Here is a 23,784-nt window from a genome sequence, read left to right as displayed (position 1 = left end):
CTAGACCTATGTCTATCACTATGTACTAAAATAAAATATAAATGGATCAAAGATCTAGATATTAAAACACAAACACTGAATCTATTAGAAGACAAATTGGTAAAAATCTTGAAGATGTAGGAGTAAGTAAAGAATTCATGAACAGGACTCAAACTGCACAGGAAATACTTCCCAGAGTCTATAACTGGGATCACATCTTATTAAAAAGTTTCTGCATGTCAAAAGAAATCTCCAGCATAGTAAAAAGAAAACCCACAAACTGGGAAAAAATCTTAGTGAACTGCACCTCAGAGAAAGGACTTCTGTCTAAAACATATAAATAATTTTAAAAAATCAGACCCCCAAAATTCAAAGACCCAATCCAAAAATGGGCATCTGAGATGAATAAACAATTTTCAGATGAAGAAATACAAATGGCAAATAAATACATGAAAAAATGTTTGCCATCACTGGTCATTAGAGAAATGCAAATTAAAACCACACTGAGATTTCATCTCACTCCTGAAAAAATGGCCAAGATCAAGAAAACCAACAACAACAAATGCTAGAGAAGACGGGAATAAGGAACTCTCCTGCACTGTTGGTGGGAGTGTAGACTAGTGCAACCATTGTGAAGGTTAGTCTGGAGATTTCTCAGAAAGCTGGGACTGGAAACACCATTTGACGCAGCTATTCCACTTCTAGGCATATTCCCAGAAGAATTGAAAGCACCATGCCACAGTGATACATGTGCACCCATGTTTATAGCAGCACAATTTGTAATAGCCAGTTCTTGGAAACAACCCAAGTGTCCATCAACTGAGCAATGGATAAAAAAGTTGTGGTATTTTTATAAAATGGAGTACTACTCAGCTATAAAGAATGATCACAGTGAGATACTTATAAATAAATGGATACAGCTTGAGGCCATACTCATAGGTGAAATAAATAAAACTCACATGTATAAATACCAAATAGTTTCCCTAGTGTAAGAAATGATAAGAATACATAAAAGTATGCAGTAATCATGATTCTCAATCATATTGGTTTGAATCCATATAATGTTATCACTCATTAAATTGCAATGGTTTTAACCTGGGTTGTTCGATTTTAGTATCAGTGATAGTACAAATAGCTATTCTGAAGAAAACAATGCATCATAAAAGCTAATGCTGATTTAATATCATCTTGTCTTGAAGTCCCATCAAGCTGTTGTACATCTGTTTACGCTAGTTTTAACATGTGGTATCTTACTATATTTTACTATTTGTGATAGTATAAACAAAATTTTTATAGGAAAAAAGAAAGTATAGAAACCGTTATTTATTCTTTGTTAACTGGTTCTAAATACCCTGTAACTTCTTCACTCTCTTGAATAGCTTCAGATTGTCTTGATATGCTTGATGCTACAGTATATGAAGTTATACTCAAATAATACAAGGAAGGGGGCACTATGGTGACTACTATTAGATTATCTGTGGGTGAAACACAATGAAGCTTAAATTGTTCGGTTCTGACCTGTGTTGTTCTAATACAATGTCCTCTTTTATCTCAATCTCTACCCTTTTTAAAATTAACCTATTTTTTTCTTACATTTTTTTTCAATTAAGGGAAAACTAAATGAAAAAATAGTGGGATATATTATAGTAACTTTTTTGTTTTCCTATTAACCTGATATGAACCACCGTGTTGCTCTTCCCATCTTGTTCTGTCAGATTTTACTATATTCTATTTTGTTTGATAGTATCAAGTTTGACGGTATAGGCAACCACTTTGAAGGCAATAAGTTTCACTATGATGCACATTATGGTTTGACTATTATCTTCTTTTGAAATCCTGTAAGGTCTCCAGTGTAGGTTGTATTGGTCTTGTTCTGTATTGTTTTGATCAATTCTATTATACGTGATGATATAGGCAACTCTTTTTAAAAATAGCAAGAGGCACAATGGTACCCATTTTTGATCACCTGATATTCTATTTTTGTATCTTATACTATGCCCAACCTTCTGTTCTAACCAACTCTGTTTCGTTTAGTCATGTTAGGTTTTATTCTTTTCAAAAAAAGTAATAAGAACTGTGGGAGTAAAAAAAAAAACCCAAAAAGTATAATTGTTATTAAAAAGAGAGGAAAAGAAGGTGGTCTAAGGGATATAACTGCGTTTATGTTTGAGTGTGTAGGATGGAAATTCATATTACTGAGCTTTTGTTGGATCACTGAATGGCACTGTCTGCAATCTCATTGTATGAATGTACACTTTATATGCTTTAATTTTATAATTTGGACAACTGTTTCTAAGATGACAATATGTAACCTATTAACTAGTGATATCTTACTGTATTTTTTCTTGAAATTCTGTTTTATTTGTACCCTTTTACTGCTGTTTTTTTATTTCCTTTCTTTTTCTCTTTAAATAAAAAATAGAATGCTTAGATAATATTATTTCAAAATTAAAATTAAAACAATTTTAATTTTAATAAACATAATGGGAGAAAAATAATTATGGGTACTGAAAGAATTGCAGAACTTCGGGTTTTTCATGTTCTATGATATTATAGATACTAAAAGATCTCTCTAAATTTAAGAAAAAACCACTCAAATTAATTTAAATAATTATGTGCTCAAAATAATTTAGAGATATACTGAATCCGTGTCTTTATTGGATTAGTCAGTGAATTTAGAGCACTGGCAGGGAACCCACATTGGTTCCTTGGATTTTATATTCCTTTCAATGTAGATTTATCTGTGTTATCTTTTAAAATCAGTGCCTTTCTCATATTTGGGTGTATTTTAATAGTGCCCTTGCTTTTTTCCCTCTTCTGTCTTTGATCACACCTTATTCTTATTCTGAAATAGCACCAGTAGTTTCTTCTGTACCTACTTCTACCTCACCAACGATCACACATCTTCTCTAGGAGCTCTGTGAACTTCCCTGTGAACAGGCACAGAGAGCAGGGTGCAGAAAGAGGGAGGAACAGCTAGGGCTCGTTGCAGTCTTTGCTGAGGTTCTCGATTCACTTGTTATTACTAAGCACTCAACAGCAATTGGACTCCAATCCACTCAACCTGGCATGAATTCAGTTTTTCTGGGATTTGGCGTACTCTTTCAATTTAGCACTATGCACTGGAGCAAAAGAATTGGGGACCCTATTGCTTCTGCCAAGGTCCAGATGTAGTTAGCACAGCATCTGTTTAGTGTTTTGCCTTGATTTTCTCACACATGTCTACTTCATTCTACTTGATGTGAAAAGGCACAGTAATCTTCCTTTATCTGTAGTTTTTCTTTTCATAAATATGAGTTATCAGTGGTCAACCAGGGTGCACAATGTTAAGCAGAAAACCCCAAAGCCAAATCATATGTTTGAAAATGTGCACCATTCTAAGCAGTGTAACATGATGTCTTGCCTTCCCACCCACAATGTGAAGCCTCTTTTTGACCATTGTATCTTTTCTGTATATGCTACCTTTCTGGTATTCACTTATTAGTCTCAGTTCTTAGGTCAGCTGTCACAGTGTTGCAGTGCTTGTAGTTCAGTCACGCTTATTTTACTTATTGAAGTGACCACAAAGTGCAGAGATTGATATTGGAAATTCATATATAACAAAAAGATGCCATGAAGTTTTTCTTTATCAGTGAAAAAATAAAATTCTTGATGTAAGGAGAATGAACTAAAAATTACATATTGATGTTGCTTGGATTTATGATAAGAACAAACTTCTTATCCATGCTATTGTAAAGAGAGAAAAAGAAATTAATACTAGTTTTGTGATAACATCCTAAACTGAAAACATTAAGAACATAGTGCATGATAAATGCTTAAAGTCAAAAATAAATTCAATTCATAGGTGAAAGACACGAACAGAAAATGAATTCTGATTAACAGTAGTGCATTACACTAGAAAGTACTGAGTATACATGAATCATTTGTTAATCCCTTTGGAGTGTGATTTATAAATTAAATCGTGTAGGAAGGTAATCACAGGAAAATATTATCAATCTACAGCTCGGGTTTAATCCGGAGACTTCAGATAGATATTCACTGGAAGTCTTGAAACATGGCCTTGAAAAACAAGGAGGAGGGTCGATGGGGCTAATGTATTCACATATCCTTACAATTTCTGCAATTTCATCATCCTCAATGCCGTTTCTGGAGAGGAAACAAGGATGGAAATCCTGTCACCTTGACATTTGTACCAGAATCTTTCGTTATTTCACTGTTCATAAATTTGGAATTTTATAGTCATTCCCCATTGCTTTCTACTTCATGGTTTCTGTTGTTTCCTGCCGTGCATTGGAGGAAGGAGACTTTACAGCACAACTTGATGGTACATCAGCCCTCAAGGTTACCTTCAAGTGTATTTATGAGATGTACATCTTAAGAGATTAAAGAAAATATATCAAAAATAAGTAAGCAAATATATGAAATACACTCAATACCTTAAATTACCCTCTATTACTGTTCTTCACCAATGATCAAATGTCCACTTTATACAAGGAACTGGGCCGAGTCATATGAGACATAAAGGTGAGTAAGCAAACAGAGACTGTGAAATGGAAAGAGGCAAATACACACTGGGCATTCTGCAAGGTGGCTTTAAGAACTTTCACTAACAAATCATAGACAGAAGGTGCAGGTGAGTTAAAGAAAGCATGCATCCATTAAGGGACTGGCAAAAGGCAGCATGGAGAAGGTATAATTAATAATACATTCCAAGGATAGGTAAGGAAAAGAGTAGGTCATTTCAGATAAGGAGGCAGTGTTAGATATGCACATCAACATGTCTAAAATAAAGTTGGAAACAAATCTATATAATAAGCATATACTTTTATACATGGAGCAGTGAAGAAAAAGGCTGAAACTGAAGGGAAACTGGATGTAGGTGACTAGATATTAGAAATACTCACCCACATAACATAACCGGCAATAGAAGACTATAAATAAACTGATGTGACCAGAGGCAGCAATGATAAAGACAAATCCAGCAGTAGGATAGAAATTGAGTCCTGTATAATGGGAAACGTCACTCTAGGGATAATGAGACTTGGCCCCTTGGTTCAGTTTTGTTCTCTTACTCTGACATATGAGTCTGTTGACTACTTTTGGTCCCATTGAGCTCTCCATAAAATGTGCATGGAGAACTTGGCCTCGGATTGCCTTTCTAGCTTTCCCATAGCACAGGTATATGCACTGTGGTGAGGCAAATGTGGAATTTGGATGCTTCATACAATGTAGAAATGTTATTGGAAAAAATAAATGGAATGAATTACAGTAATTGAAGTACTTACAGAAAAAGCTTATGTGCAAAGGATTTGCAGAGAAAGAATCAAGAAATAGGAGAAATTTCATTCCAAGATGATTTCAAGTTCTGATTTGAAGTTATTAGAAGAGTACAGGTGACTTTCAGGAGAAGTATGGAAATCAAGCTTAGGAGATATTTTGAAACCAGTATTATTATATCAACATGAGGGATTGGAGGGTTAAGGTAGTGATGTCTATACGCAGTGATTAAAAAGTTGGCAAATATTTCCTTCCAGGAATAACTTAGGAAGGATTGCTTACCTTTCAATTCCATTGAAGAGTTTGAGGAGTATAGGCATTAAGCCTTCTTGGTATTTCTTGTAGAATTCTGCAGTGAATCCGTCTGGGTCTGGGCTCTTCTTTGTAGGTAAGGACTTAACTACATTTTCAATTTCATTACTAGAGATTGGGTTATTCAGCAGTTTTCTTGACCTAGCTTTGGTACTTCATCTGTTTCTAGGAATCTGTATATTTCTTTTGTGTTATCAAACCTTTGAGAGTAGAGGTTTTCGAGTAGGTGTTGATGATCTTCTGTATTTCTACAGTCTGTAGTGATTTTGCCTTTTTCATTCCTTATTGCATGAATTTGAGCTTTTTCTTCCCTTTTTAAAATAAGGTTGGCTCGGGGCTTATCAATTTTATTTATTCTTTCAAAGAACCAACTCTTTGATTCATTGATTCTTTGGATTGTTTTCTTAGTCTCTGTTGCATTAATTTATGCTCTGATTTTTATAATTTCCTCTCTTCTTTTGGCTTTGGGCTTGACTTGCTCTTCTTTTTCTAGATGTTTGAGGTGTAACATCAGGTTGTTTATTTCCAATGTTTCGGTTTTATTGGTTTTGTTCTGTACTGTTTTGTTCAATTTTATTATAATTGACGATACAGGCAATTCTTGTTAAGATAGCAAGCGGTATGATGGTAACCATTGTTGATTACCTTGTATTCTGTTTTTACATCATGTACTATGTCCACCCTTTTGATTTGACTGACTGTTTTGTTATGTCACATTTGGTTTTATTATTTTCAAAAACAAACAAACAAACAAACAAAAGTAATAAGAACTGTGGGAATAATAAAACCCAGAATGTGTAATTGTCATTGTAAAAAACAGAGGAAAAGAAAGTACTCTAAAGGATGTAACTGCATGTATATTTAGGTGTATAAGATAGATAACCATATTGCTGAGTTTTTGTTGGATCGTTGAACAGAACCGTTTGCAGTTTGAATATTCACTTTGTATGTTTTAATTTTGTAACTTGCACAACTGTTTCTAAGATGACAATATGTAATCTGTTAACTAGTGATTTCCTACTTTTTTAAAATTCTGTATTACTTGTACCCTTTTCCTATTTTTTTCTCTTTAAATAAAATTTTTAAAAAGTTGGCAAAGAGAAATACAAGCCTCGTACTATAAAAGTATAAGAAATTTTGAATTCTGCTCTATGACAGTGATTATTTGAACTACAGAAGTGAACAATGGACTGAAGAGTGTCGTTCCCATTCATATGTTGATGTCCTAAATCACAAATATGAAAATATTTGGGGAGGACACGTTGGGGGGTTATTAAGGTTAGAAAATCCATCCCTTGTACCTACCAATGCTTGAGTTAACTTCAGTGGACCTTCTTGTTTGTATAGAGTGTCATAAACAAAAATGACTCTCACAGTCACCTGGAATGCTTTCTACCACATTCTAAGTTACTACTAGAAAATTCTATCAATGTTAGCTTTCCCATTTTTGAATAAAATAAAGCAATTATTAACTATTGCTTTTCCCTACCTTTGGTTCTTTAACTGAGCTTAGAAGGCTGAATAAAGGAATTCTTTTTCTAGGAAAACAGAACCGAGTACAAAAATATATCAATTGATTTTTTAATTTTCTCTTAACTTTTTCTGCTTTACTTCCCTTTTTAAATGTTTGTAGCTGACCTGTGTTCTATGTAATTTGTGTATTTCTTAGAAACTAGAAATGCATAAAAAGTTTAACAGGTGAATATTTACTTAGCTAATGATATTGACCTCATATTAGAATCAGCCATTCACTTAATAGTGTTTGTTATCACATCAATGCGAAATATACTGCTATAAAAATTAGAAATACTCTGGTTTCTCTTCAGATTGTGTAACTCTTTCACCTTACAACAATGTAAAGCATGCAGAGGAAGAGCTCATAAAATATATGGTGCAGATAAAGAAACAGTCATTGCTCATGCAGATTCCATCTCAATTTAAGGTTGAGTCAAATGGCTTCATATTTGTATTCAGTATTTTCCTGAATACTCATGGGTATTGACCATGTAAATGTCTTTCCTTGATATTAGGCTCACCTGTGGAAAATGTAATTCTCAGAGAGGAGCAACTCAAGTTAATGATACTATTGGACATGTACTGGGATTGCTGCGCAGGACACCTGCATAGGTTGTGCAATTGCACCTCCAAGGTCAGCAATAGACATGAGTAAGGGTGGTTGCATGGGAAAGATGTTATTTGAGAAGTTTTTCCACATTCTATGGTGCAAAAGTGTCACCTCTATAGATCTGTCAGTATGTTAACATTCCTACATCATCGCTCTTTTTTCGAACATAACAAGAAATCTTGTTTAAAATGTAAGATTTACTCCATGTAAAAGTTCAGTATCTTAGTATCTTACGGCAAACTCTGATTAGAGTCATCAGTGAATTTGTCAAGCCACATAAATGTTTTCACAGAAAAGAGAAGTTTAAGAAATAACTGAAACATGGGCTTTCCAGAAGAGAATCAAAGGGGAGGACAGATGATAAAAAGAGAATACTGGTTGAGTGGCCCTTCTCTGAGAGAGAGGTTGACTACAATACAACATCTGCTGCAAGTACTAGACTCAAGTGGCAATAGAAACAGAGACCACTCTTATTTCTTTCTTATTGAGTGGTATAGAGAGGAATGGCTACACTATCATTCTGGATCAACTTCATGAGTTTGTCCAAGGAATCAGGCTCCTCTATCTTTTGTTTCCACTTTCCTATAGCGTTGCCCTCTTCTAACTCTTACCATTAATTGCTGGGAATCACCAGATGTTCCAAAATATGTGCTCTTGAACAAGCCTGCCCTGTCAGGCACCCGTCTGCCTGCCTACTAGCATCCTAGTACATCTATTTAGTTCTTCCTAGATCCCCAGTAGCTAGAACAAAAGCACCAATGATACCACATGGCTCTGCCACCCCCTGGCCATTTGATTGATAAGTCTGGTGTGGCTGACTGTGACAAAGTGGCAGAACATGATTCTTTCTCTTTTGGTTACAATATAGCCTGGAGTTCCTGAAGTAAGGTAATTTATACTCCAATTCTCTACAAAATGCTTAAAGAATTAACTGAATAAAAGTAACTTCAGCTTTAGTATATAATCCCTGCTCACCACTGTTCTGCTTGTGCATCTAGAGAGAAGTAGAATGCAAGATACAAGAAAGGGAAACCATGCTACAGTCACAATTGCATCTTCTCACTCATAACCTCTATTATAGTAAGCATACTGACTTGGCTTTCACCTTCCCAGAAACATGCTTTTTAATTCCTCCAGCCCCATATGTCCCTATTAGGTCACAAGCATTCTCTGATGGTTTATATTTGAAGTCAGTTTGCCACCACAATATAACCAGGATACAACTTCAATGCATCACTTTGGTGATCATAATATCTAAGAAACAATAAATGATTTTATCCATTGGAAATCTTCCATTGCATAGGATGCACTAGCAAAATGTGTGAAATTGTGACACTTGTTTTTATCAAAATAGCCACTTTTTGGTGAAGTATTCTGCTTGAGATTTGGATCTACCAGTTGAAAGTTTTGTTATGATTCCAAGGTAATTTAACATACTATATTGTAAATGTCAGTAGCTATGAGTTTTAAAACAACACAAAAGGTACTCTAAAAAACTAATAAAAGCACATTATAATATTTCCTTATAGGAGTTAAAAACTTATGTCCAACAAAAAAATCTGTACATGGTTTGTCAAAACTTGGAAGCAACAAATTTGTCCTTTGGTGAATAAATAAACTATTAATACATTCAGATAATGAAGTACTATCCAGGACTAAAATCATATGAGTTATCAAGCCATGAAAAGACAAGGAAGAAATTTAAACACATACATGAAAGAGAAGTAAGCCAATGTGAGATGGCTGCATACTGTATGATTGCAACAATATGACATTCTAGAAAAAGCCAAAGTAGGGAGACACAAAGGATATTGGTAGCTTCTATGGTTCACAGAAAGGGAAGATTAACTGGCAGACCATAGAAGATGTTTTTATGGCTATGGTGAGGAATATGTTTCACTGTACATTTGTTCAAACTCATAGAATGCACAACAAAAAAGTGACCTATGATTCAGGTGTCATCATGAGTCAGTACAGACCCACTGTTTATAACTAATGCACCAGCCTTGTGCTGGCTGACATAGGGTACTGGCTGTGTATGTGTGGCAGTCCATCTTCCTCACATTTGCTGCAAACCTAAAATGCCTAGAAAAAAGTCTATTTTGAAGGGCACTCAGAGGTAGGTGCTAGCATGAAGTTTACCTGAGGTAGATGTTAATATTTTCAATATAATCCATATTTCATCAATAAAAGAGTACCTCCTAAATCCATTTATGAAACTTTTTTTTTCTAGGTTAAAGAGTCTGGAATATTTTGTCAATTATAAATTTTATAAACATAGGTACAAATTTTATAAAAGCCTCCTGAGTAATTCTGAATATTAAGAAAAACTTTCACACCCTTCTTTCTTCAGTATCATGGGAATAGATCCCATATGTTCCAAGCCTGAGATATTAAATAATTATAACCATCTGGACAAGCAACTTGCCCTTAAAGGATACAGGGGACATTGATTCTAAAATTTGGAATGTGCTGATGTATGGCAGCAGCTTGGAATTCATTATTCATTGTAAATTATAAAACAATTTACAAGCAGACATTATTATTCCCACTTTATTAATATTTTGTTTAAGGCAGGCTCAGGTTTTGGTCTTACAAACATGTTTTGTTTGATAGCGTATAATTCTTCAGGTGGCCAGATTTCCTGCTCACAGAAAGACAGTTTGATGAGAGTTAAATGAGAAACTTCAGTGACAGATTAGTGAACTTAAATAAGAAAAAACACTATAAAAATGGACCAGTGAACATAACATAGGAAAAGATAATAAACAAGATAGGGATTGGTACAGAATGCTCAAGAAGTATGCAGCATTTCAGACCCAAGGAATTATAAGAAATAAATGTATTTTTTAAATTGTGATCAGAAGGTTTAAAGAGAACAAGATAAAGGTGGGTAAGTTTTTACCAAAACGAGGAGAGATGAAAAAGGACCAGAAGAGGAATCTACCAACTGTGGTCCACTGGTAGAGAAAGAATGGAGGTGATCGGCAGTGTATAAACTGGAGGAAGAGGGGTGAAGTTTTAAGTACACATTTTAAAAAATGCTCATTGTTTCTGAACCTCAGTGCCAACTTGAACCTGACCTTTCTCTCATCATTCAGTGTATTAATATGGGAAATGGTATTATTAAATTTTTAACCAAACTTCTCTTGTCGTGGCTCTGAAATTGGAGATTTATTTGCCACCAAGGTAAGGTCATGTTATGCCATGTTATTGCTATGGAGTTAGAGCAGAAAATAATATCCATTTCCCAGAATTGTCCACATATTTAAACCAAACTGACATTTGCTTTGCTTTGCCAGTCTTCCTCTCTCATTCTTGCTAATGCACATAGTTGTGGCTTTTCTGTTGTATCTGTTGATGAGAGTGGCCTAAGGTTGTAATATTGCCTATCAACTAGCCTGGCCTGGGCAAATTTTATAACTAAAATCCTGAGCACCACTTCAGAAATTTTTAACTAAAACTTAGGAGATGAGAAGAGCCCCCCAAAATAACATGTTTAAAATATTCCCCACATGACTATAATGTGTAGTCAAGTTTTAGAAGTACTGAGGGAGTCTGCATTTTTCTTTGGATTATCCACAGTGAAATAAAGAATAGGATGGTATTTATTTAATTCGTGAATGGGCTTTGAATTCCAATTTAACAATTAGGACTTTGCTCTGATTTTTTTTCTACCAATAAAACTACCTACAAAATATTTTAAAGACAATATTTTCGTGTTCCTAGCATAGTGAACAGCATGTACTAATATTGAATCACTCATATTCTGTATTTAAACAAATCTGGCATTTTTCCTATAACTTTTAATAAAAAAAATCAATGTATTATCATCTCTGAGAAATAGCAAGAAATGAGCATTTCCCTTGGGGTGTTATTTAATGTGAGTGCCAATAATTCCTTTCTAAACATCTCAGATACACAACTAAAGACTGTTAAGAAGAAAAACGAAATAAAATAAGAACATATTTCAAATACTAAACCTTAGAATAATTTCAGACCATAGAAAGTCCTTGCTAGATCTGGAGTGTAACTAGCAATGTTGAAAAGGTAGAAACCCTCTCCCAAAACATGCTTCAGCACTAGAGCGTGGCATGCTGAGAAGCATGCAAAGAATTTCTTGTTCCTATACATGTGAAAATAATAAGTTATTGCTTTGTAGAGATAGACATTATGACTAGGATATGTTCTAATTGAAAATAAATAAGAGTAGAAAGAATATTAAGTCCGAATATTCAATGACACAAAACAAAAGAAGTTTCCGTAGATTGAATCTAAGTTTCTCTTCCCTTTGAGCATCCTATCATAGTCACTGTGGAGGATGTTTTCTTTGTGATACTATGCGTGGGCATCTTATGAAATGATAGGCATTTGATCTTGGTATTCTCGATGTGTGCACAACTTGTATGCTGCCTTTGGGGTCGATTTTCCATGGCCTAACATTTATAAGAAAGTTCCACATTTCATAGGCCTGGCCTATTGATGAGGTCTTTTAGTCTCTAAATTTATATTTTACTGATATGCAATTGTGTATCATAAAAATTATATGAAGGACAGAAAAAATCCCAAAGCTTCATCTCACTTATGAAGATTTTAAAAATTAAATTCTTGGAGTTGGTGTCATGTGCGGGCTGACTAGAGCCAGACACCAGCCCTCTCCTGTGAATCTGCACCATTTGCCCACTGTGGGGGAGGAGAACAAAAAGTCAACAAGAAACTAAGACCTTCTGTAAGTCAGTGCCATTCATGGGCCAACTGGGGAGAGCCGGACACTACCTCTTTTGGCACTCAGGCAGGGAAACAAGGAGAGCCAATGTTCCTTCCCCCACTCTGTAAGCAATTGGCTGATCTGGAGAAATACAGGCTGTGATGATAGCTAATGAGGTAAGATACAGCTTAATACATATAGTATCTAGTGTTTCATTGACTTTGCAGGCCTAAAGCTAGTAGTTTGATCATCTATTCAGAGGATAACAATACACAGTGTAGCATATATAAGGGATTGCCTTCTGAAGGTAGTGGTCATTGCTAATTCCCTATTATCTTGTTTCAAAATCCTCTATCATTCTTGCTATTTTGGTTTGGTTTTATTCTGTTTTATCTTGTTTGATTTTGTTGCATCTGATGGCATGGGCAGCTATTTTGAAAATAACAAGATATATTATGGTAGCCATTTTGGATTTACTACTTGTTTTGAAGTGTTTTAGTGCATTCATTGGCTTGTTTTTATTGATTCTATTCAGTTTCTGTTTTATTTGATTTTACTATATCTGAAGGTATGGGCAGCTATTTTGAAGACAAGACATGGTAACCATTGTTGATTTCCTATTAATTTGCTTTGAAATCCTGTGGCATTTAAACTGTCTTGGTTTGCCTTGCTTTATTCTGTTTTATTTTGTTTGCTTTTGTTCTCTCTAAAATAAAATTTTAAAAAACAGAAACTTTATAATGATGTATTATGCTCACAAAATTCCAACAGTTATTTTCCACCAAAAATTCTTATATACGTGTTTGTGTTCTTAATTCCTAAGAATTATATTGCTATCCACTTATACTTGTAAAGAACCTGGAAGTCCCCACCTTGACTCTACTGTAAGTAAAATGTTGATACCTGAAACATCAAAAAGTCTTCTTGTATCTATGAAAGCACAAGGAAACCACTGCCCCCAGGACTGGAGAGACAGGAAAATGTAGGAAGTCATGGCTTACGGGAGATTCATGAGTAGAACTTGCATAAACATCAAACCTGTGCAGGATTACCTGATGTGAACTGCTGGAGGCTCAGTAAAAACAGTTCTAAAAATTTCTGGAAACACAGCCATAGGGAACCCTTGATTTTTTTTTTTTTTTTTGAGATTTATTTCCAGGAACTTAAAGACATTCCGATAGTATATATCAGAGAAGCATTCCTGGAAGCTTAATTTATGGCATATTATTATTACTTTATTGACTAAAGGGAAGACAAATAATGAACTCCAGACAACTCTATACTTCAACAACAATAACAACAAAATATTAAACTCCAGCTCAATCTAGCCATTCTGTCTTATCCAATAAAAGGCACAAAAAACTTAGGAGCTTGTGTAAAATTCACATCCAAGCACACAGGGTCACTACAGACTGAGAATTATAGGACTACAAAACATGTTTCCAGGGCCCCCAACACACACAAACACACACACACACACACACACACACACACACACACACACACACCTTACTACCCACATTACTGAAGGCCTATTTATGGCAGGGCCTTGTACTTAGAGCATTGCATCCACATATCAAAACAAAAATTACAAGGCTTATCAGAAGACAAATCAACCCAACCTGAAGACTCAAAGCAAGCACAGGATATGGCAGGGATGCTGGAACTCTCCAAACAGGATTTAAAGCAACTATGATTAATATGATGAGGTTTCTAAAGGCTACAGTAAACAGCATGGAAGAATAAATGGGCAATGTATTCAAAGATATGGGAATCCTAAGATAGAACCAAAAGAAATACTAAAGTTACCAAAATATTGTACCTGAAATGAATAATGGCTATGATTGATTGATTATCATACATTCCAGGACTGAGGTAACACATGTCTGACCTTAATGATATGACAAAAGAACTCCAAAAATTAAAAACTCAAACAGAAGGATGGTTGTAAAAATGAACAGAGTAGTCAAAGGCTGTGAGAAAGTTACTTAATTTATAACATATGTGTAATGGGAATATCAGAAGTAGAAAAGCTAAAAATTAAAAAGTGACATTGAAATTTGTGGATGGAACAAAGGAAGAGTTTAAAGGGAAATTTATAGAACTGAGTACATACATTATAAAATAACCTATAATCTATGCTTTCACCTTAGGAAAAAAGAAAACAGAGCATATTAAATCCAACCATTTAAGAAACACTATTAAAAATTTTTTATAATCTTTTAAAAAGTAGTAGAATGAATCACCCTAATACCAAATCTAGAAAAAGAAATGTAAAAATTGCAGAGCAATATGTCTTATGAAATAAAGACACAATCCTCTCTACACACATCATAAGAAATCAAATTCAATACTGGATAATAGAAATTATGTACTATCACTGAATAAGATTTGTACAAGGCTGGCTAAGCATTCAAAGGCCAGTGGGTGTAATTTGCCACATTAATAGACTAATACATGAAGAAAAGACATTGTATAAAATCCAACACCCACTTATGATTAAGTACATTAAAACTTACTTAACTTGATAAAGAATATCAATAACAACTTAGAAGCAACATTATGTTAAATCATTAGAAACTTGAAAGCTTTCTTAATCATTTGAGGATCAACAATAGACAATAATATCCCCTAACAACTCATTTTCAATATTATACTGGATATACTATATAAAACTAGAAGTACTAGTAAAGGACAGAAAACAGTGAGGTTGGGAAGAAAGATAAAATTGGCTTTATATATAGATGACATGGCCTCTCATATAAAAATTTAGAAGCACTGTCAAAAGCAAAACAAAACAAAATCAAGCAAACAAAAATTATCCTGAAACAACTAAGCAAGAATAGAAAAGTTGCAGGATGCAAGGTTAATATATAATTGTTAATCACTTTCCTATATACTAGCAATGAACAGGTAGAGTTTGATATTGAAAGACAAAAGTATTTATATGAGGACCTCAATAATGAAATACTTTGATACAAATCTGCCAAATTATGTTCAAGAACTATGTAAGGAAAATTAACTGTGATAAATGAAATCAAAGAAGAATTACATCAATAGAAAGGTGTTTCATGGTCATAAATAGAAAGGTTGAATATTTTCAAAATGACAGTTGTTCTCAATTTGACCTCTATATTTGATGCAATCCCCACTGGAAACTGATTCTAAAGTTTATAAGGAGTGGCAAAGATGATACAAAATTTCCAAGGTAGTATTAAAGGGAACTAATATACCTGATTTCATAATGAACTCTAAGGCTACAGAGATCAAGACGATTTTATAATAATTAATAATAGGTTAATAAAAATAAAAACCTAGTCAAAAATTAGCAAATAAAATGCATGAAAACTTCTAAGAAGAAGAACCAATGGCCAATAAATACATTAAAAATATTCCATATCTCTAGACACTTGAGAAATGCAAATTAAAACAACTCTAAGGTTCATCTTACTGCAGAAATAATGGCTATTATCAAGAAATCAAATAATGATGAAAGCTAGTGAGCCTATGAGGAAAAGGAAGTTTCTACATTGTTGGTGGGATTGTAAATTGGTACAACCATTGTGGAAATGAACATGGAGATTCCTCACAAAACTAAAACTAGAAATTCCATTGGACCTAGGCATTTTCCCCCAAAGATTTAAAGTCATCATATTATAGTAATACATCATATCCATGTTTATAGCAGCTCAATTCATAGTGACAAAGTCTTGGAAGTGGCCTATATGCCCATCACCAGACGAATAAAGAAAATCTGGTATTTATACAAAATGACCTACCACTCTGCAGGATAAACTTGAATATACTGTAGGAAAGTGTATGTGCCTTGAGACTAATAATAAATGAAATGAGTCAGATACAAAGCCCAAATATTGCATGTTTTTTTTTCCTTAGGTAAGAACGCTAAGATATAAACAAAGAGCAAAATAAAAGATAGACAATAGCAAGTAGGGAGACAGATCCTTTGCGAATGAGGAGATCAATATCTGGAGAGAAGAAACAAAGGGTAGAGGATAGCAAGAATGATGGGGTAAGTGTGTTCCAGTTGAGGGGTGGGGCGAGGTTGGAGGAGGGTTAATTACGATGAATCTTCTATTGTAATACATTTTTAAAGTTAAAAAAATCAGTGAAACAGAAGAGAGAGCTCAGAGGTAGATATACACAAATGTAGGTGACCAATTTTGACAAAAGGGCAAATGCAATATAATAGACAAAAGATAGGCTTTGCAACAAATAGTACCAGAGCAACTAGGTATTTTCTTGCAAAACAAAAAAGTTACAGATCTTTCACCCTTTACAAAATTAAATAAAAATGAGCCATAAGCCTAAATGTATAATGCAAACTATAAAACTCCTAGAAGATAAAATAGCAGAAAATCTAGATGTCATAAACACAGTGATGACTTTTTAGATGAAACACTAAAGTCATAAAATACGAAAAAAAATTGATAACTAGACTTCAACAGCAGCAACAAACTTCATATTTCTAAATATGGTAGCAACAGAAAAAATAATCCACTAATTGGGAGAAAATACTTCCAAAAGTCACATATGATAAAACATTCTTATTTAAACTGTACAAAGAACTTTAAATCTCAACAATAAGAAAGCAATCAATTTCATACAAAATGGGTCAAAAGACTTTAACAGTCAGCTTATCAAAGATAACTAGATGGTAAATAAGCATATGAAAAAACATTCCACTTTTTAATCATCAGAAGAATGTCACGTGAAACAAGCAGAAGTCACCCAGTAGTAGATAACCCAAAATCTTAAGTACTGACATGAACAACAGCCAATGTGGATAGTGGTGTTGGACAACAGACATCATCACTGTCGGTGGAAATACAATTTATAAACCCATTTTGGAAGACATTTATGTTTCTTATAAAACTGACATGTTCTTGTCACACAACCTAGCAATCATACTCCTTAGTATTTACTCAGTAAAGTTGAAAAATTATATCCATACAAAACTTGGTCACATATATTTATATTTGTTTTGCTCATAATTGCAAAAACTTGAAAACAACCAAAATGTAGGTGAACAAAGAAACTATAGCATATCCAGACAGTGAAATACTCTTTAGCTCCAATGAGAGAGGAGCTATTAAGCCACTGAAAGACAGAGAAATAAACCTTAACTACAAGTTGCTAGTGAAGGAAGCCAACCTGGAAAGATTATATATAGCATGACTCCAACAATAGCACATTCTACAAGAGGGATAATTACCGAGATAATAACACAATCAGAGTTTAACAGGGTTGGGGAGGAAGTGGTGAAAAGGTAGGAGGATGCAGAAGACTTCAAAGGAAGTGAAAGTACTCTGTACAGTGTTGGAGTGGTAGATGCATGTCCTTTTTATTTTGACTCAAAACATGGAATGTACAACAGCAAGAGTAAAACGATGTAACGTATGGATTTAGGAGATAAAGTATAAACATAGATTTATCAATTGTAACACATATATCCCTTTGGTAGAGGATATTGTTAACATGGGATACTGTTAATGTGTGGAGGTAGAGGCATTCTGGAGTCTCTTTGTGTACCTCTTCATTTTGCTGTGAAAATAAACTGCTCCAAAAATAAAGTCTAGATGAATGGATGGATGAAAGAATGGATAGATGGATGGATGAATGGGTGGATGAATGGATGGATGGATAGATGGATAGATGGAATGAAAGACAGAAGAACTAGGTCCTTCAATTTTTCATGAAAAGTATAGAGCAAATGCACTCTTTATCAGGAAATGACTCTAGACTGATAAATTACAGACCTTTATTGTTGACTCAGTCAAGACTAGCTGGTAGATATGAAAATATCTATAATACCTTGATCTTCCTTGTGAAATTGCAAGGGAATGAAGACAAAACTGTAAAAGATCTAAACATATTTGTGCATGATTCTGTGACAGAAAATTGAAACAAATTCTTAGATATTGAAATAGAGAATATAAGATACAAAAACACAGAGAGAACAAATAGTTTTGAAATTAAAAATCACAAATCCATTTGGTAAGTAAATGGTAAGAGTTCAAGACTGGTTTCGTTTCCTTGTTGTATAATACTCATAGATTTCCAAAGTATCTCCAAGCCTTTAAGTCCTATCCATAGCATGACATAACACTCCTTACTTTAAAGACTGCTAGAAAGAAATAGAAAAGATAAGTTTATAAAGTATCTCACATGGTGTTTGGAATATATAATGGAAGTGATCAATAAATGTATATTACTGTCTCTTCTCCTTAATTCTTCAGAAATATAAATACAAGTATAATATCATCATGAAGAACTTCAGAGGAAAACAAAGCAAAGGTAAGATGTTTATACTTTATTACACATTTCTCTCAGGCCCTGAAGTGCAGCTGTTTGAGTCTGAAAGGGAAAACAAGATCCCAATAAGAAAGTCTGGGTGTGTAATCTGGTGTTGCTGAGTTGTTTTCATATCAGATCACGATGACTCACTGTGAGTGTGCTTCAGGCACCTTGAAAATGGATTGCATCAAAACACTTCATTGTACAAAAACAAGGATGTTATGAAAATGCTCCAAAATCCTGGTCATGGGGGTGCCACAGAGATTAAACATAAATTACAAAGTACGTGCATCAGAGCAGTGCACTCTTAGTGAAAATAGGTGGAGTGGGAAATGAACCATAATAAACTTCTTCTTTCTGAGTTTGTTTCTGCCAAGTCTTTAGCCAAAAAGAGTTATAATGAAAAGTAGATGAGCAACATGATCCAGAAGTTTCTCAGCATAGTGTGTCTTTAAAGGAATGAGGTCATGCCATTTTCTCCATTTAGTCTCTACTACATTTATGAAGACAAAGATAAACACATCTCTAGGATAGCTGTAAAATCAGTACAGAGAAATGGTTAATATGTAATTTAAATGCTAATGAAAGTAAATGCTTTGGAGGAAAAGAGAATTTTAGAATAACGAAAGATTTTAGACAACAATCTTGTCTGACTTGTACCATTTTATACAAGAGGTAATGGAAGCTCTAAGACGTAAAGGCCACAGAATTGCTAGTTTCACAATCTAGAATTGAACTCAGACTCTCCAACACCTCTGAGGATTGTTTATCTTTTACATCTCTTGGCTATAAGAATATGAGATGAAAACATTAAGCAGGGGTCCAATTTCCAATCAATAATAACACTCAAAGAAATACTGGTAGACTTCATAAAATAAATGCAAGGCAAATTTCACCAATGAAAATGATCTGACTATAATTTAAACTGTACATAATAATCTCTAATTCTGCTCAAATTGCAAAGAACAGGTTATAACAGAGTTGCTGATGAGTCCTTCTCAATGGGATTTAAATAGAAGTGATCTGATCACAAACAATTATTTTGTTTTCTGGTTTAGTTTATACACTTTGACAGTTGTGCCCATTTCCCAAAAAAGGGAATTTCTTGTGAATTCTACAACCTCGAAGTCAGAAATAATAATACTCTTAAGTTTCTCCTCTTTCTTGTCCAACTCCTATTTAAATTTATCTTTTTGACACAAATACCCTAGCAAAGCTCTGTTCAAGTCTGAGAGAACTTTCCATGAGATTGCAGGAAAAAAACACAGCAAACTAATATAAACAGCAATCCTGACAGCAGAAACCAGGCTCTGCTTTCTGTGTCTTTCCTAGCTGCTCAGTCAAGATCTTGATGCCTGGTGATGAATGGATTGCATGTGTACAGCAGAAGATAAAATGATCTGTGTTGGCCCTTTCCCAGCCACAGATGTCATGGCCTTAGCTTTCAACATCTTATTTTAGCCCCAGTGTGCTGAAATGCTCCAAGGCAAAATATTCCGTGTCACTCTGCCTCAGTGCAGCAGGAGACTCCCAGGTCCTGGGAATGTGCTCATATTTGGTGATGTCTTCCTGCATTCGCTAAAGCACTCGGATGCACCCAGCTTGAAAAGACAATAAGGGATGGACAAAAGCCAAGAGGGTAAACAGATGGGTAATAATCCCCTCTTTTATCATTCATGTCTATGGAGAATTATTCAGCAAAATTGAACCCTCTGATGAGCAGAGCCCAGGATAGCTTTGTGCAGTGGAAATGATAGGATGCTTTTTTATTTGCTTCTGTGCTCTTAGGGAGATTGTAGGAGGATAGCCTTATTCATAATAGTAGAGAATATTTTCCAAATAAAAAGGGACCCATGAGTGTTTGTTGTAATCAGTTAGTATGATACCAGAGAGTCAGAACTTTTAGTCAGACTCCCTTTATCACAGATGAAAATTGTTAGGGTTTAGATCTCAAATGACCCCCAAAGACCTCATGTGTTTGGAAGGTGACTGAATTGTGAAGGTGGAATATATGACTTGGTGTTGGGAAGAGAGGTCTGATCAGAGGAGAAGGGTTGCAAGGGCAGGAGGTGGGGGCATGGCCTGGAGAGTTTTATCTCCCTTCCCAACTCCTCCTTTCTCTCTTTGCTTCCTGGCAGCCATGAGGGAAGCACCGTTATGCTTTCCAACTTGGAAACAGTGTACAACATACTGAAACCTTTATAAACTGTGAGGTTTTAAAAAAATCCTCTGCTCCATTTTTTGTTTTCTGTCAGAAAGGGTCTGGCTGTAGCACCAGGCTGGCCTCAAACTCACAGTGATGATATTTCTGCCTCAGCTTCCCGAATGCTGGGATTACAGGCATGCACCTCCATATCTGGCACTTTCTTCCCTTAAATCACAGGTGTTAGGTATTGTGTCTGGGCAATGTAAAAATGACTGAAACAAAAATGCAAAAGGGGTGTCTGTGAACACCTTAATCATTTCCTGGGTTTTCTAATGTGGGCTGGATAAGGTTTGGGAAAAGAGATGGGATAGATGCTGCTCTAAATTGAGACTGGAAATCCAAATATTTTGTAGAAATAAGTGCATAGTAACCCCTATTCTGTAAATTTTTAACTAATTCAATAAAGTATGATTTGGTAACCAGAAATGGCCTTGGAAAAAGGTGAATTTGTCTCCAGGACTAGGAGGCTGCTAATTTGGGTGGTAGTTGCTAAAATGAAAAATTCAATAGCTACTTGCGTATTTTATGTGGTCTGTTGCACAATTAGTCCCAGCTGCAATAGCTTTGAGAAGATGCCCCATGGGAGCTAGTAGACAGCAAGGGTGAAGCGTAAAATCTAGAGCTGCTTACCACTTCAGGAGCATCCCTTGCCAACCGTTTTGTTGTAGGCTAGATTTTGTGGTGTGGTTTTTCCCCTTGAAACTCACCAGGAAATGTCTTGTGAGTTTGAGCTCTGGAGTTTCCATCAAGGAAAAGAAAATTTTCACTGTTGTAGTGAGGGTTTGCAAGGAAACCAATTTAATACAGGACACATAACTTACAGAATTATTTTACAGTAGTCACTCAATCTGACCACACACTAAAGACCCAAAAATCCATTTGAGGGCCTGGATCCCATGGCAATGTGCTGCATGAGTCCAGCTGAAGACCTAGAGCCCATGACAATACCCTCCACAAGTCCAACTGGGCTAGAGCCTATGACAATGACTCTTGCATGTCTGTTTTATGGATCTGTGCTGGGAAGGCCTGAAGATCAGTGGCAGAAGATAGGAAGTCTCTGACAGAGGGATGAAGGATCTGTGACAGAAGATTGAGGGATTTTCACTGGAACCTGGAAGCAATGCTCAAAGTAAGAACCACAGCTCCCCTAAAAAGTACCACAGCTGTCCTCAGTAAAAATGAAGTCCTGAGCTCCTCTGACAATGATAACAGCTGAATTCATGTCAGGAAGCCAACGTGACAAGCTTCTCCTGGAGATTGAACAGCACACATCTTCCCATCTGGAGCCGGGAAGTCAAGCTCAAAGGACCAGAGCTCCCCCAAAGTGAACTGCTACCAGCAACAACAATAAAGTCCCAAGATCCTCTGATGATGATAACAGCCAAGTTTATATCAGGAAAGAAGCTCGACAAGCTCCTCCAGGAGAACCAATGGCAACAGGAGAACCATCAACCCCTAATTCTTCCTCCCCAGTTCTTTTTATGTTGGTAACAATCCTCAGGTGGGTCACACATACCCACTACCTTGTTGATTCAATTCATCTGGGTCTTACAAGTGGAACACCAGTTGTCAGTCCATCGCAATCACTTATTAGAGACACCTAGATATACACACCTAGAAAAAAGTTCTTTCAGATTTATCAACACTTTTATTTTTTGTCTGCCATTCAATAGATTTCCAAGAGGAAAACTGGGAACATCCTATTTTAATCCCATGTATTAAAGAAGCTATTTTTTCACTTAGGATATTTTATTACACAAAAAGAAATGCAATCAGTACTATTTCTTGAGTTATTCAAGTTATTAAGGATAAACACACACACACACACACACACACACACACACACACACATATGGTTTATCTCCACGAAAAATCATGTGAAGAATTGATTCTAAAGTAATGGTACTGACAGGTTATATAAGGACCTCTAAGGAAAGTCTAGGTCATGCAGGTAGAACTCCTAAGAATGAATCACAGCTTCTCTTATGTGAGTTCTCACTTTTGTGGGACTGGATTAGCTACCATGAAAGTAACATAGAGTTAGCGTGACCTGTGCATTTTACCTCTTTTTCTCACAGCCACATGCTCCTCTACATTCCACCATGAGTTAAAGCTGCATGAGGCTCTCACCAGAGCCCAAGTAGAGGCCAACTTCTGTCCAAGCCCTGACCAGGGACTAAAATAAAACTTTTTTCTTTATAAAGTATATGACCTCAAATGTTATAAAAACAGAAATTATACTTAGATACACATACTGTTAGAGATTTAGTGATTTTCTTAAGATGCCATATGTCAATTTGAGTAAGAACCACCTAGCAGATGAGTAAAGTTCTTTGTGTGCCGGTGAATGGTTGATATATAGGCTGCAAACTGAGGAGAGGAGCCCTACCCTAGAAGTGGTTGTCAATAAATGGTAGGCTTGCATCTTGGACAAACTAGAAAGAGTAAAAAATGTCTTCTCTTTGTTTTCTTTGCAGGAGCCTTGGTCTTCACAATTACCCATAACAGTGATGGCGAACCTTTTAGAGACAAGTGCCCGAACTGCAACTCCTAGCCCACATATTTATCACCAAGTGCCAATAATGTGATTAAAAATTTTGACTAAAACAACTCATACATTATTAATATCTTTTATCTTAAAAGAAAAATAACATGTGTGTCATAGTTTCACTGCCATTGATCTACAGACCGTCATCTCCAGTTTCTTCAGTCTTCCAAGGCAGATCTTTCAGCTTTTCAACACACAATTGCACTGGACTCTGCAGTGAGCTTCCAGATCTTTGAACTTTGACTGGTCTTCTGGTCTTCCAGCATGTCGATAGCTATTTTGTATTCTTTTTCTGATCAAGCAGATGGTCACCA

At 35.3% G+C, this 23,784-nt stretch overlaps 1 long non-coding RNA gene across 1 annotated transcript in view; it reads left to right on the top strand.

Annotated features, from left to right (window-relative positions):
- LOC134478408 (uncharacterized) overlaps positions 1-23,490 on the top strand; it is a 58,404-nt gene extending 34,914 nt beyond the window's left edge. The window contains exons 2-3 of the long non-coding RNA XR_010051028.1: positions 18,659-18,716; positions 23,400-23,490. This is a non-coding gene — a long non-coding RNA (uncharacterized LOC134478408). The remainder of the gene's footprint in view (positions 1-18,658; positions 18,717-23,399) is intronic.
- Positions 23,491-23,784: the final 294 nt, after the last annotated feature.

This window comes from Cavia porcellus, unplaced genomic scaffold (assembly GCF_034190915.1).
Source record: "Cavia porcellus strain 051 isolate PalLab524CR breed Dunkin Hartley unplaced genomic scaffold, mCavPor4.1 scaffold_13, whole genome shotgun sequence".
Taxonomy (NCBI): domain Eukaryota; kingdom Metazoa; phylum Chordata; class Mammalia; order Rodentia; family Caviidae; genus Cavia; species Cavia porcellus.
Note: the sequence above shows the minus strand (reverse complement) of the source record. Positions and strands in the feature narration are given on the sequence as shown.